Source organism: Sciurus vulgaris (assembly GCF_902686455.1).
Source record: "Sciurus vulgaris genome assembly, chromosome: 8".
Lineage (NCBI taxonomy): Eukaryota > Metazoa > Chordata > Mammalia > Rodentia > Sciuridae > Sciurus > Sciurus vulgaris.
The window spans coordinates 80,530,657-80,544,427 of NC_136468.1; the positions used below are offsets into that span (position 1 = coordinate 80,530,657).

General features: G+C 37.0%; 1 protein-coding gene across 26 annotated transcripts in view; it reads left to right on the forward strand.

Annotated features, from left to right (window-relative positions):
- The window catches only part of HDAC9 (histone deacetylase 9), a 926,898-nt gene that overhangs the window by 462,570 nt on the left and 450,557 nt on the right, over positions 1-13,771 (forward strand). The window lies entirely within an intron of this gene.

Consider the following 13,771-nt stretch of genomic DNA (forward strand, 5'->3'; position numbering starts at 1 on the left):
CCTTTTCAGGACATGAGAATTATGAGTATTTTTAAGAAAGACTTCCACTTAAAATAGCTAATATATTGCAGTTATAATGTTTGACCTTTACTTATATGGAAATTTAAACCCTCTTGAATAATTCATCTGATTAAAATGCTGGATATCCAAGATGCCATTGTGCTAATGAAAACATGTGTGTGGATGTTAAGTATTTTAAGGCAATATAAGATCATTGACCTTAATAGTGTTCAACAAAATCTCCCCCTCAAACCTCTGTAAATTTATGGGTATATACCTATGAAAGTATTAATGAAGTTAACCACAGTTACTATCCTCATGAAATAGTCTTTCAAAACTTAAAAAGTCATACACATTTATTAAGTAAATCCTTGCACAAAATATTCTGTACACATTTGTGTGTGCTTTTCTTCAGCTTCTTCTGTAAATGAGCTTGCTAGAATGTCCTTATTGCTAACTTGGTTTCACATTCTCCTTACTCTTACTCTCCTGACATCACGGAAAACATGGGACAAACTTACTTTCCCTCTACCCCAGCAATTTAAGAGGAATAATTTCATAGCAAATATTTTAAGCATAATCTGAATAAATATTTGTTTTCCTACTTCTGTTTTGTGGTTTTTCATCTTCTAACTGAAAGTAGTGGGAGAGACTAAGGACTAAATTTGAGACAGGCAATAGGCAGAGTTAAATTTTTTTGCCGGGAGAATGGAAGAAATTTATTAGTTGTTGTGTTGTCCTGAGAATAATGGAGCTAAATGAAGTGGGAAGAAGGTTTGGAAAAGTCTTAAGAGGGAGGAACCATTTGGCTCTAGTAGACTTGTTTCTCATTTGCATTTTACACTGTTTGAGCTACAATCTTGTTCATCAATTCTTTAAATTCAAATACCCACACAAAGGCCACAATGGGTAGATTTATTTTTATAGGAATCAAAAGCAGAAAGTTTTTTTTTTTTTTCCTTTTAGATTCATGTCAATAACAGGATCAATGCTATCGCATGGAAAAGGTGAAAAATACAGAGCAGAAAAAACAATTTTGTGAAGACAACAAGTTAAAGCCTATAGTAGCCATCAGGCCCAGGCAGTTTTTTTAGGTGTGGGAAAAGCTTTGTATGTGGAGGAGACTATCAGTGCAACTCGATCTGACCTTAGCATTATGGGGAAAGAAAGTTAAGGGTTAGGGCATGCAGCTAATATCTGAGTATTTATTCAGTGCCCATAGACATTACAACCTTGAAAATGCCCAGACCCTGAACGTGAGCACCTGTTTCAGCTGGAGAACACAAAAGTGGACCAGCATCTTTCCTGAGCCTCAGTCCAAGGGCCACACCTACTCTCCCTCTATATCCCTCAGGCAGAGCTGTTCTCTGGGCTTGATACAACTTATATTCTGTGCGTCAAAAATTATCAAACTTCCTTTCTAGTAGTACTAGAGAGGGAAACCACAATACTTTTTTTCTCTTACAACTGTCTGTATTATATATTCTCTAAACTTTTCTGGCATTCACCCTCTGAATTTCTGGGAAAAGAAATTCACTTTTATTCTCCCATGGAATCTCACTTTCTGTTTAATCTTCCTCTTCCTGGACTTGGTGATATTATCTGTGTAATCTGGTACCCCCCTCTAATGACAGATCCTGTCTATCACTTTTACTAATTATCACATAGCTCATCAACATCCTTGTGAAATAAACACTCTAGTTCAAGTATGTTGGTATGTTCCAGAGTAAAGGTAAAATATGCAAGTTGCTACTATAAACAGTGATAGAAATTTATTGCTTTACTTCTGTTGACGTTTATTTGAGGTAGATGAAAGGGCAGTTTAGTGAGAAAGAGAATGTGCTTGGTACTCAGATATCTGTGATCTTGAATTTGACATCTGTCTCTTACTAACAAAGCTGTTTAACTCCCATGAGTCTCAATTCCCCTTGTTAGATCAATGTGATAAAAACTGTCTCGTGTGTGTAGTGACAAGTAAATGGAAAGCACCTTTCACATGATGACTTTCCCATGCTATGGAGAGGGACAAATCTCTTGCAATAGTGTAGCTATAGTAGTACTTTTAAATTCGTATTCCAGTAAACAGAGTATAGACAAGGGGGACGGATTGTAATATTAAAGGGGAGAAACCTGGCAGACTGTCTTCAAGCAAATGATCAAGGTGGACATCACCAGTGTCAAGACCTGTGGATCTACTGTATTTATGAGGCTGTGATGAGTTTGAAAGGTTGCTTTCCCTCCCCAAAATTCATATTCTCAATCCAGTCATGAAAAGACATGAGACTGCTCAAATTCAGAAATGTCCTCCAAAATAGTTTAGCAGGAATCTCTAAAAGTGTGAAGGGCACAAAAAACAAGGAAAACACTGAAAACTGTCACAGATCAGAAGACGTAGAAGGGGATGTGACAAGTGAATACCTAGGGGCCCTGGGTTGAATCTTGGAACAGTAAAAGAGATACTTGCAAAAGCTGATGAAATCCAAATAAAATCTGTAACTTAGTAAACAATATTGTACTGATGTTAATGTCTTAGTTATGTCTATGTTAATGTTATGTTAATGTTAATTAGTTATGTTATGTTAATGTCTCATGGTTATGTAAGATTTTAACCATGGGGGGAACTGGTTGAGAGTATATGGTTACTGGAAATGCTGTGTTGGAAATTTCCTGAAAATATGAAATTAATCCAAAACAAAGTGAAAAAATTCATAGTAGTATAGAACATAGCCGTAGTTGCTAGGGATAGTGTTGTTATGAATTAGATGTGAGGTGTCCCCCCAAAAGCTCATGTGTGAGACATTGCAAGGAAGTTTAGAGGTGAAGTGATTGGGGTTATGATAGCCTTAGCCCAATCAGTTAATCCCTGTTAGGGATTAACTGAGTGGTAACTGAAGGCAGGTGGGGTGTGACTGGAGAACGTGGGTCATTGGGGGTGTGCCTTTGGGGCATATGTTTGTCCGTGGGTAAATGGTGCTTGCCATGCTGATTGTCACATTTTGACCTGTTTACCTCCATCACACCCTTCTGCTGTGAAGGGCTACTATGTCTTGGGCCCAGAGTAATGGAGCCAGCGATCTAAGGACTGAGACCTCTGAAATCATGAACCCCCAAATAAACTTTTCCTCCTCTAATTGTTGTTGCCAGGTGTTTTGGTCACAACGGTGAAAAAGCTGACTAAAACAGGTGGGAGCATTAGGGAGCATTAAGGAGCTTTTGGGGATGGGACTGTTCTGTGTCTCAATTGTAATTATGGTTTTGTGAATCTATACATGTGTTAAAATGTGTAGACCTATACACCAAAAGAAGTCAGTTTTATAGAATGTCAATTTAAAAAATAATGCAACATAGGAAAAAAGGGAATAGGTACAATAAGGCTACTTTAATAAAATATAACAGAAGAAAAAATTATAGGCAGTATAAAATTGGAAACTTCTTTTTTACATATAATACTGTCATAAAATCAATAAGACCTTATATGTTTATTCTTTATTAATAAATATTGATTGAATCCCAATGATGTGTCAAAAACTGTGCTAAGACTTAAAAGCAGAGGAGAACCTGACATGTCCTAGATGCTGAGAAAAGCACCTGTTCCACTACAGGCCAGCATACACCATGAAATGTACCTGTGAAAAGACAGGGCATGGGGAGTTAAACAGCAGTGAAACATTTACATAGCACTTCAAGATAACATCAGTGCTGTATTGAATGCAGTGACTTATGATGCTGCAATTTCAGAGCAGCTGTAAGACATCCTTAGGTAAGTGAGGAGTTTTCATAAACGAGGCACAGAGAACTCGGTAAGAGCTTCCTTGTCTGAGATGTAAGACTATTATGTTTAGGAAATGAGCATTGGTATTTAACTATTACAGTGTTTTTGTTTCAAAAGTAAATTAAAATATCCAGTACTAATGAGTGTTTAGCACAGGTAAAGAACTATTGTTATGACACATGCCAACCTATGGATTCATGCAAGGTGGATACTATCACATTCCCCATTTAAAGTGCCTGACACCAGGCACATAAAGCGCTTGAGACCATGCAACTAGTAAATGGGAGTGCGAGGATTTGAATCCAGGTTTCTGATTAGAGCACACACTTTTCCCCACTGAACATGTCATTGGTGGTGATGGTTTTAAAGTGTCCCAGCTAGAAATAAGCATAAAATGTTTCAAATATCCAAGAAACCTCTATTTTGTCTGAAAAAAAATCTTTTAAAATACAACTGGTTACAACATTTTCTATTTTCTGAAAGCAAGTAGCCTTGCTGTGCCCTCCAGTTGGCACCCTGCCCCTGGCTAATGTGTGTGGACGGGTGCCTTTGACTGTGCTGCCTGCCAGCAGAACGTGACCTTGGCAGGCTGGTGTGCCAGCCTAGATTCAGATGGCAAAAAGTAGCACTTAACTTTCTGACGAAAATCTTCGAACCACCAAGGATGCCCTGTCACATCGATGCACATAGCTTATGAGGTGGCTCATAGGCTAATGATTCCAAGCAGGGCTTACTTGTTTCTCAGTGTGCTTATATTGCTACTGTAATTCTAATATATTTTCTCCTAAATTTTTGTGTTTTTCTGTTGTTGGAATTGCCTAGCTTGTCTAAAATAGTCTCTTCTGTATTACTCAGCAATGACACCATTTGCTTGCAAACATTTTGGTAAACAGAATAATTAATTATATGGGATTTTGTTTTAAAATATTTTTGTTGGAACAAAAAGAGGAATTCTTATTTCTCTATATAATCCCTGAAAAACAAAGTTCTCTAAAAATGGATTCTGTGTATCATGTTGTAGTCTGCTTAATTCTGAAAAGTGTAATAATAAATTTGATACCAGGCCTCCAGTGGGTGAAGTTTTAGAGAACAGAATATATTCACAGTGATTCCATATTATTTATACCAAATCTTTCTCTCTGACTTAGATAGATTTCTGAGTTCATACTCCATTCAGATAGTGTATGTCCATTTAAATCAGGGGGTTTCCATCCCCAATCCTATTAATATTTTGTGACTAGTCAGTTCTTTGTGGTTGGTACTGTTTTCTGCCTTGTAAGATGTTTGGAAGCATCCCTATCCCCTGCCCAGCAGATTCTAGTAGCACCATCTCCCCTTCCTATTATAATGATAAAAAGTGCCTTCAAAAATAGCTGAAAGACCCTTGGGCAACAAAATCATCTCAAGTTGGGAACCACTGATTTACATATTCTGTGGACTTACGAAAAACCACCTACAAAATTAAACTAATTTTCCCCTCAAATCTTCTGTTTCGAAGAGGCTAACTAACAGCATGTCTGAGACAAACTTTACCTTCTTCCATTGACGGATGTAGAACTTCTCTTTACCTCAGTTTCCTCATGTGTAAGATAAATATATTAATAAAACCTCCTCTGTATGAATATTATGGGGATTAAATGAACCACAATGTATAAAACACTTTAAACACCATGTTCCTTGCACTTGGTATGCTTAAGTTAATAAACTTTTTTAATAATAAACTTAAATGTTAGCAGTTGTCATACCATATAAGAAAATTATTTCTTCTTTCCAAAGGATAGAAAAGCAATTTTAATAAAAGATAAGTTGACAAGTGTCATGTAAATACATGAAACAAAGTTCAGTATCACTAATAAATCAAAAATGCAAAACAACATTATGGTATACTACTTACGAATTAAATATAAAGATATTTTTTAAAATAGCGATAAGAGTATGGCAAAGGAAGTAATACACTACTGAGGGAAGACTATATGGCTATGTTCTTTGGAGGCCATATCGTATGGAGGATCATTTAGCAGTTTATCTCAGTAAATCTAACTCTAGAACTCTATCCTGAGGAAATAATTTGCTCAAAAATAAAAAGAAGTATGTTGATTTCTCTGATATTTATAATGACAAAATTAGAAGCAACCTAAAATCTCATTTATATTAGAGTGCTGAAAAAAAAAGAAAAAAAATCTTGAATTCATTTTGGGCCTTGGGATATAGCTCAGTTGCCTCACAAGCACAAGGCCCTGGGTTCAATCCCCTGCATCGCAAAAAAAAAAAAAAAAAAAAAAAAAAAAGATAAAATAGCTCATGATATATATATGTAATTACCATGTAACTATCAGATTTTCAAATAATATTTAATAGATTGAGAATAATGCTCTCACCATGGTAATACTTGGTTCATAATACCTCTATCACTTTTGAGATGATATAAAATGTCTTGGTGTATGCAAGAGTATGTACCCATAAACACATACCTGCTAAAGTTATTTTTGACAGACCCTGTTTATTTATCTAGTTACTTATTCTCTCTAGGTGTTTTGTCAGTTTTTTCCCACTGTGACCAAAAGACAAGAACAATTTTAGAGGAGGAAAAGTTTATTTGGTGCTCATCATTTCAGAGATCTCAGTCTATAAATGACCAACTCCCTTCTTCTGGGCTGGAAGGGAGGCAGAACATCATGGTGGAAAGGTGTGGTAGAAGAAAGCAGCTGAGAGCATGACACTAGGAAGCAGAGCATGCTACAGATCAAGACAAAATACAGTACCCCAAAGGCATGCCCAGGGACCCAGCCCTTCCAGTGATAGCTTACCTGCCTACAATTACCACCCAGCTAATCCCTATCAGTGGGTTAATACACTAATTAGGTTAAGGCTGTCATAATCCAATCTTCCTTGCATTGTCTCCCATCTGAGCTTTTGGAGACACCTCATATCTAAACCAAAATGCCAGGTTCCCTTCCAAGTTCCCCAATACCCACATCATAAATAGAAGCACATGAATCTTTATTTGAGAATGACTTGGAAGATCTTCCAACAGGTGAGTAGTAAATTTGTGTGATGTGAATACAAAATGGCCAAGGACTGCTGCCCTGTTACCCGCTCTGCTGACCTCCTTAGAATCTCCTGAAGAAGTCTTACTGCTTTGTCCTTTTGAACTTAGACCCACCAACCTGTTTCCTCCACTTCAAGTGTTCTTTCATTCTGTTCTCCCCAACTAAAATAAATCACCTAACCATCACCTCTGTCATATTCACATGTCCTGCTCCTCTGTACTCTTGTGGCACTACGTGTAGACCTCTTCACTTATTCATCTATTCTGCTTATCATTTATTCAACAAATACAAAGTGAGGTATAACTACATGCCAGATGCAATAGTAAGTGCTGAATATTCTTAACTGAACAAAAAGTCTAAATTTTCTGCTTTTATGGGCCTATACCCTTGTGGTGAGATGAAATATTAAAACAGTAAATTTACCTTAAGGAATTTTGCTCAACATCTCAAAGAAGCAAGTGAGTTGACAATAGTATTATCTAAGGGGAAAGCCTTGCAGCATAGGGAACAGCATGTGTAAAAGTCCTGGGCTCACTTAGAATATTCTAGGAACAAAACACAGACTCAGGTGACTGGAGCCAAGAGAAAACAGCAAGAAATGAGCTTGGAAGGACATGCAGGTGTCAGATCATATGGAGTTCTGAAGATCACTGTAAAGATCTTAGGATTCACTCTAAGAATAGTCTTAAAGATGTGAATAAACATAATCTTATTTTAAATAAGCAACTGTCTGTCTGCTGTGGGAAGAAGGGATTTTAGGGGCAAATATCAAAGGATGATGAATCAGCATCAGAATGGTTTAGCCAAGGTTAGATGGTGTCTTAGATTTGGGTGTGAACACTAGAGGTGAAAGTTATCAGATTTGAAGATATTTGAAGTAGAGTTGACAAACTTATTATTTGGTACAGGGTTGGGGGAAAGAGAAGCTTCAAGGATAGTTATTGAGATGTGGGGCCTAGGTAGGATAGATGTTGGTGGTGTTTACTGATATGGTAGAAGGGTGTGTTTAGGAATGAAGACATGTTACTGACTATGTTGGGTAGGAGATGCCCACCAGACATCAATGTGGAGATATTTGTAGGGTAGTGTTGGGGAGAAAAGTTGGAAAATGGGTGTGAAATTGAGCATTATCAGCATTTAGATTTTACTTAAATTTATGGTACTGATATGCTCACCAGGGCTGTCATCTAGTCTGTGGAAAAATGAGGTCTGTGATCTGAACTCTGGGCCACTGCATTATGTAGAGGGCAATAAATTAATAAATAATAAATTCTGAGGAAAAGATTGAGTAGAGATGGTTAGTGGGTTCTACATGGGTTAAGAAGTCAAGAAAAGACAGTGTTCAAGAAAGGGGCAATAATCATCTGGATCAAATACATTAAACATTTACCACTGGCTTTGCCTTGCAAACTTCATTACCAGGTGGTGGCTACCGCTGTAATAGAAATGACGTGGTTCCTTGGCAAATTTCAATTTACTTGTCCATTTCTTCCATTAAACCTGTGAACCTCAAATGGAAGCAATTTTGTACTCCAAGCAATGTCACGAGAAATGTTGGTGGTTAAACTGGGAAATGGAGATGGTGCTATTGGTATCTAGTGGATGGAGACCACAGATGCTACAAACATCCTGCAATGTACAGGACAGCCCCTGTGTAACAGCAACAACAAAGTTTTGCCCAAATGGTTCCAGTGCCAAAGATAAGAAATTTGGCACTAAACCTACAATTTTAAAACTCTTTGCTTAGGCACGCCAGGGTGGACCCGCAGGAGGCTGTGATATATTTTAAAGCTTTAGTAGATACAAAAAAACATTTCTCCAACACTATGTGAACTATGAACTTAACATAGTTCACAGTTTCAACATTAGCTCTCTTTCATGTCTTTTAGTAATATCATATCTGCACAAGTGGGATTTTAGAAATCGATGTGATAAAAATCAGGTGTCTTGTGTGTAACTGTGGAATAGGAAGTGAAGTTGGCAGTTTCCAATCTGATTCCAAAGTTTGAGAAATTGGGTAGTGCCCAGAGGTGCTAAGCTCATAGTATGTAAATAGTTAAGTTGTTTGGCTATAACTTGATCCATCAAGAGTTATTTCTTTTGGCCATAAGATTGTAGAAAAAAAAAAAAATACTGAGATGCTTAGGGTACCGTGAAGGAGAAATTTTGGAAATGCCATACTAGACTTTAAGTTCCCTAGGATTAGGCATTGTGTATCAGTACTTCATATCCACAGTACCCAACACAGCGCCACATCCAGATGTGAGGTGTAAGAAGCCAAACGAAACCCACATGGAGATTGAAGAAATTTTAAAAATTTAATAAATAAAATGGGATATGGAATAAATGTATGAAGTGGGCCCATGTACACTGTAATGTCAAGGTGATGATGTGATAAATAGTGAAATTCTACCCACGGATTCACTATGTACTATGACATTTCTGAGCATTTATATACAGTGAAATCAAAGTGGGGAGGAAACCAAGGTTGACTTTCTTATTTTTTGGCCTATGAATCTCTAGACTAAAATTTCCCGAGTTTAATACTTGCAAGTTTACTTTGTCAGTTAGATTACATACAATTTTTTTTTTTTTTTTATCAATCCAAGTTCTTTTCTCACTTCTATTATTCACATTGACAAACTTTGGTCTTATTCTGAGGGAGTATGTGAGAGGGCACAATATGCATACCTCTCACTTTTTGACTGCCTTTCTTCCTGTCTTTTTGACCAAGCTCACCATGCCCTCACCTAATGATTGCATAGATACTGAAAAAAGATGTTCTCCTTAAGTTCAGTCATTCTATTTTTATATTAAGTAAAAAAGAATCCTTTCAATATAAGAATATGATTTCAGTGTAAAAACCTACAGAAGCATTTCTGATATAGTGGCAAAGGTTACCTTTTGGAACGGGATGAATAGCTCCTGCACCCACCTTCACTAGGGGACACCTGGAGCAAGGTGTTCAGCCTGTTTTCCTTTCTTTTGTCACCTATAAACTTTTGAATAAAAACTCTCAAAGTTGTCATAAGGGTCAGACTTGTTAGCTGATGGTAAGTGTCTTTCACACTACCTGATACCAGAAGAGGTATTCAATAAACTGTAGCTTCTCTTTTCATTTATTCCAACCTGACCTATTCTGGCACTGTCTTCTGTTTTCTCTTTCGCTAAGTCTCCTGTTTTTACTTTTAACACCTAGGATGAAGCTTATATAACACAGTTATTTAAAAATCGATAAGTTTTGTTGATATTTTTGGCTGTATTTCCTTCCTAAACATGAAGGACAGTAGTACCCCAAAATATATAAATATATCCATTAAAAAGTTCCCCAGAAGTGATAGAGTTGGGGAATGCTGAGACACCAGAGGCCTGTTCCAGTCTCTCCCAACAGCGTTACAATGCAATTTCTGTCCGTTGTGTATTCTCTGTCCTTGCTCAGTTGTTATAACCCATCCTTATGAATTCGAGTTCATAGACCTCATGAATACTCATGGTCCAGGGAGTCTGTGAAGCTAAATTTTATAGTAGTTTTAACTTCCACTCTTTTTTACTATAGCTGCCCAGATGCAGTCTGCTGTGAAATCTGGCTGATTTGTCTTTCTCAGATCAGTTTATTTGACATTATTCCTGATCAAAATTGTGCTGGTCATTCTCTGAAACATCTCTCTGCTCTGTTTTGCAAGGGGCTGATGCTGGCAAATCTCATCTCCCAGGCCCTTTTGCCAACTGTTTCTTTCTTAGGTTCAGCCAATGGCAAGCACTAGGTAGAAGCTTAAGGACAGATGGAGAAACTCTGGTTCTGTCCCAGCCACACTCTGTGCTCCAGTCTATAGCTACCCCTCCCACCATGGTCACCAGGTACGCAAGGGTTCCATATCCCCCCAGATGACTGCACTTTCTCCATGGTTCAAGATCCATTTCATGGCCCTGGTTTGTAAACTCTCACAGGTGTGGCATCATGGGTGACTTTCCAAGGTTTTTGGTCCCTCCTGCTATCTAGTTTCTAGGCTCTAATGTTGTATCCTTTATTCCTCTGGTTCTAGATGTGGGAGCACTTATAAAAATCTCTGGGTTACTTCATCTTCCTCTGTTTTCTCTCGGTTCTCCCAAGAGCTCTCCAACCAGTTCTGCTGTTTTAATTTTGTTCTACTGAACTAGCTTGTGTGAGCTTTATTTCTCTGGTTGGACTCTAAGGTAATGATGACGGCATATTTCTGCAACTGGTGATCATCTGCAGTATGATAAACCAAAAGATGTAACGTTCAAAGGAAAATCAAGAGAAACAGAGGTATGAACTTTACTCATAAATATGGGATTAACTTGCTAAACGAGCAGGTTTTAATTTTGTGAAAAGAATTATTGTGAATAAAAAACCCTTATCAAAAGGGATTTCTGCTAGATGTATTGGTGCACACCTATAATCCCAGAGGCTCAGGAGACTGGGGCAGGAGGATCACAAGTTCAAAACCAGCCTCAACAACTTAGTTGAGGCTCTAAGCAACTGAGGGAGACCCTGTCTTAAAATAAAAGATAATTAAAAGGCTTGGATGTAGTTCAATGGCACCTCTGGGGCTAATCCCCATTACCCCCCCCCCCAAAAAAAGAAGGGATTTGTGAGGTATATGTCAAATACAGTAAGAAAATAAGTTTGATTCACAGTACAGTAGACACTGTGGTTGAAACCTGCATATACGTTAAAAGGAAATCCATTGGTCCATATTCTATCAAGTGTCAAAAAGACAAGGTTTGAAACTGAGGTGTTTGTTCCATTGATAGAAAATCTGAAAAGGGGTGTGAGCTATGTTTGGTGGGAGGGGTAATAGATTTATAATAGTACATACCATAGATCTACAGAATGTACAAATGAGTGCAGAGCATATATTTATAAATACTGACTTTTTAACTTAATTTTTTTCCTGAGGAAGCTGAGAAGGTTAGAGAGAGATATGAGTGAACACTGGCAAACTAAGAGAGAAACAACCAAAAAGAGTTTTTATTAGTCATTGAAGTATGGTTGCATTTGTTGTATAATAAGCTCTTGGGTTTACTGCTTTATTAAGGATCTATGATCTGAATCTGTGGGAGTAACCTTGAATATATAAATGCAACACTTTTACATTTATGACCAAAGGCTCCTACCAGAAGTTTTAATAAGTCAACAATAAAATAACCAAACAGGGAAATAAGAAAATTGACAGAAACATTGAGAAATGTATAACTAAGAAGGGTACAAATAACAAATGAACATGTGAAAAGATGTTAAACATCACTAATCATTAGATAATGATTTTAAGACCTTTCTGAAATGTCAATATGCACCTATTAGGACAACTAAAATTAAAAAAAAATAGTGACAATACAAATCCTGGCTAGGATTCAAAGAAATTAAATTGCTCCTACATTGCTGGCGGAAATGTAAAATGTTACTGACATTCTGGAAAACAGTTTACTGTATTTAAAAAAATGTAAAAATATACTTACCACATGACCCAACAGTTCTTTTTGGGAATTTGTCCTGCAGAAATGAAACTTATGTACACACAGAGACACATGAACTATACACAATTGTTTACTGCATCTTTATTTCATATGTAAGTATGCACAGTGTCCCTCTGTAGGTGAGCAAACCGTGGGGTGCATCTATACCATGGAATACTGCACAGCAATGTAAATGAATGAACCATTGATACAAGCAACAGCTTGGATTGGGTTTCAATCCGTTGAATTCCAATATTGTGGAATTCAGTGTGACTTGTGAGAGAATGGAAGGATTAAAAAATGACTCCAAGATTTTGGACCTGAGCAACCTTGAAGGATATAGTTACCAGTTGCCAGGATGGAGAAATCCATATACAAATAGAGTAGGTTTGAGGGGGAATTCAGGAGTACTTCTTTAGACTTATCTTTTATCCTCTTTGCCTTATCTTTTAAACATACAAGTAGACATTGCTTTTAGGAAGTGAGTATGTGGATTTGGAATTCAGGAGAGAGATCTAGATGGGGGATCTGTTGCTGACAGACAGCAATTTATCATGAGATTAGATGAGATCACCAAGGCAGTGACTATAGATAGCGAAGTGGACCAAGGACTAGACCCAGGGAAACCCCAGAGTTAAAGGTCATGAAGAGGGAAAAAACTAGAAAACATGACAAGAAGCAGCAGCTACTAGTGTAGGAGGAATCCTGAGTGTCCTTTCCTCTAAGCTACGTGAAGAACAATATCAGAAAGGATCCAATTCCTAAAATGTATCTATTCCATCAGTGCAAGTGGTGTAATGTGATTCAATATTTTTCTATACCCTTAGTTTTATTTTTATTCTATTTTTATACTGGGAAACAAGGACATTGGGGGGGGGGGTCTGGAATTTAGCCTGCTAAGAACAAGTAGTCTTGTTTTTGTTGCTCAGGTTTCAAAGAATCATTTTTGTTTTAAATAGTTTTAAGAACTGGGATTGGTAGTAATAATGTTTTTGTGGTGATTCCGTTTCTATTTGGCCCACTATTTACAGAAGATGAAGATGTGATGTGTTAAGAAGGTGTCCATTACACTCATTCTATGAGGCTACATTTAAACATATTTTATGTGTAATTATTTTAGGAAAAATAAACTCCTTTAATATGATCAGTTTTGTTATTATTAACATCTTTTATAACTAACACTTTTTGACCTCATGTTCTTGTGGGGCTGTGCATTTGAAAAGATGATGGGCTTCTGACTTGGAATTATTAAATAATCCTTTATAATAACTTTTATTATAATTATGCAGAAATTTCTATCAAGAAGTGACTAATATATGGAAGTTTATGCTCTTCTTATTGAATATTTCCATATATTTTTTCAACACATCAAGTAGTTACATACCAAATACATATAAGAGTAAAGATGAGCGCTGGAAGTGTAGCTCAGTAGTAGAGCACTTGCCTCCCATGTGAGAGGCACTGGGTTCGA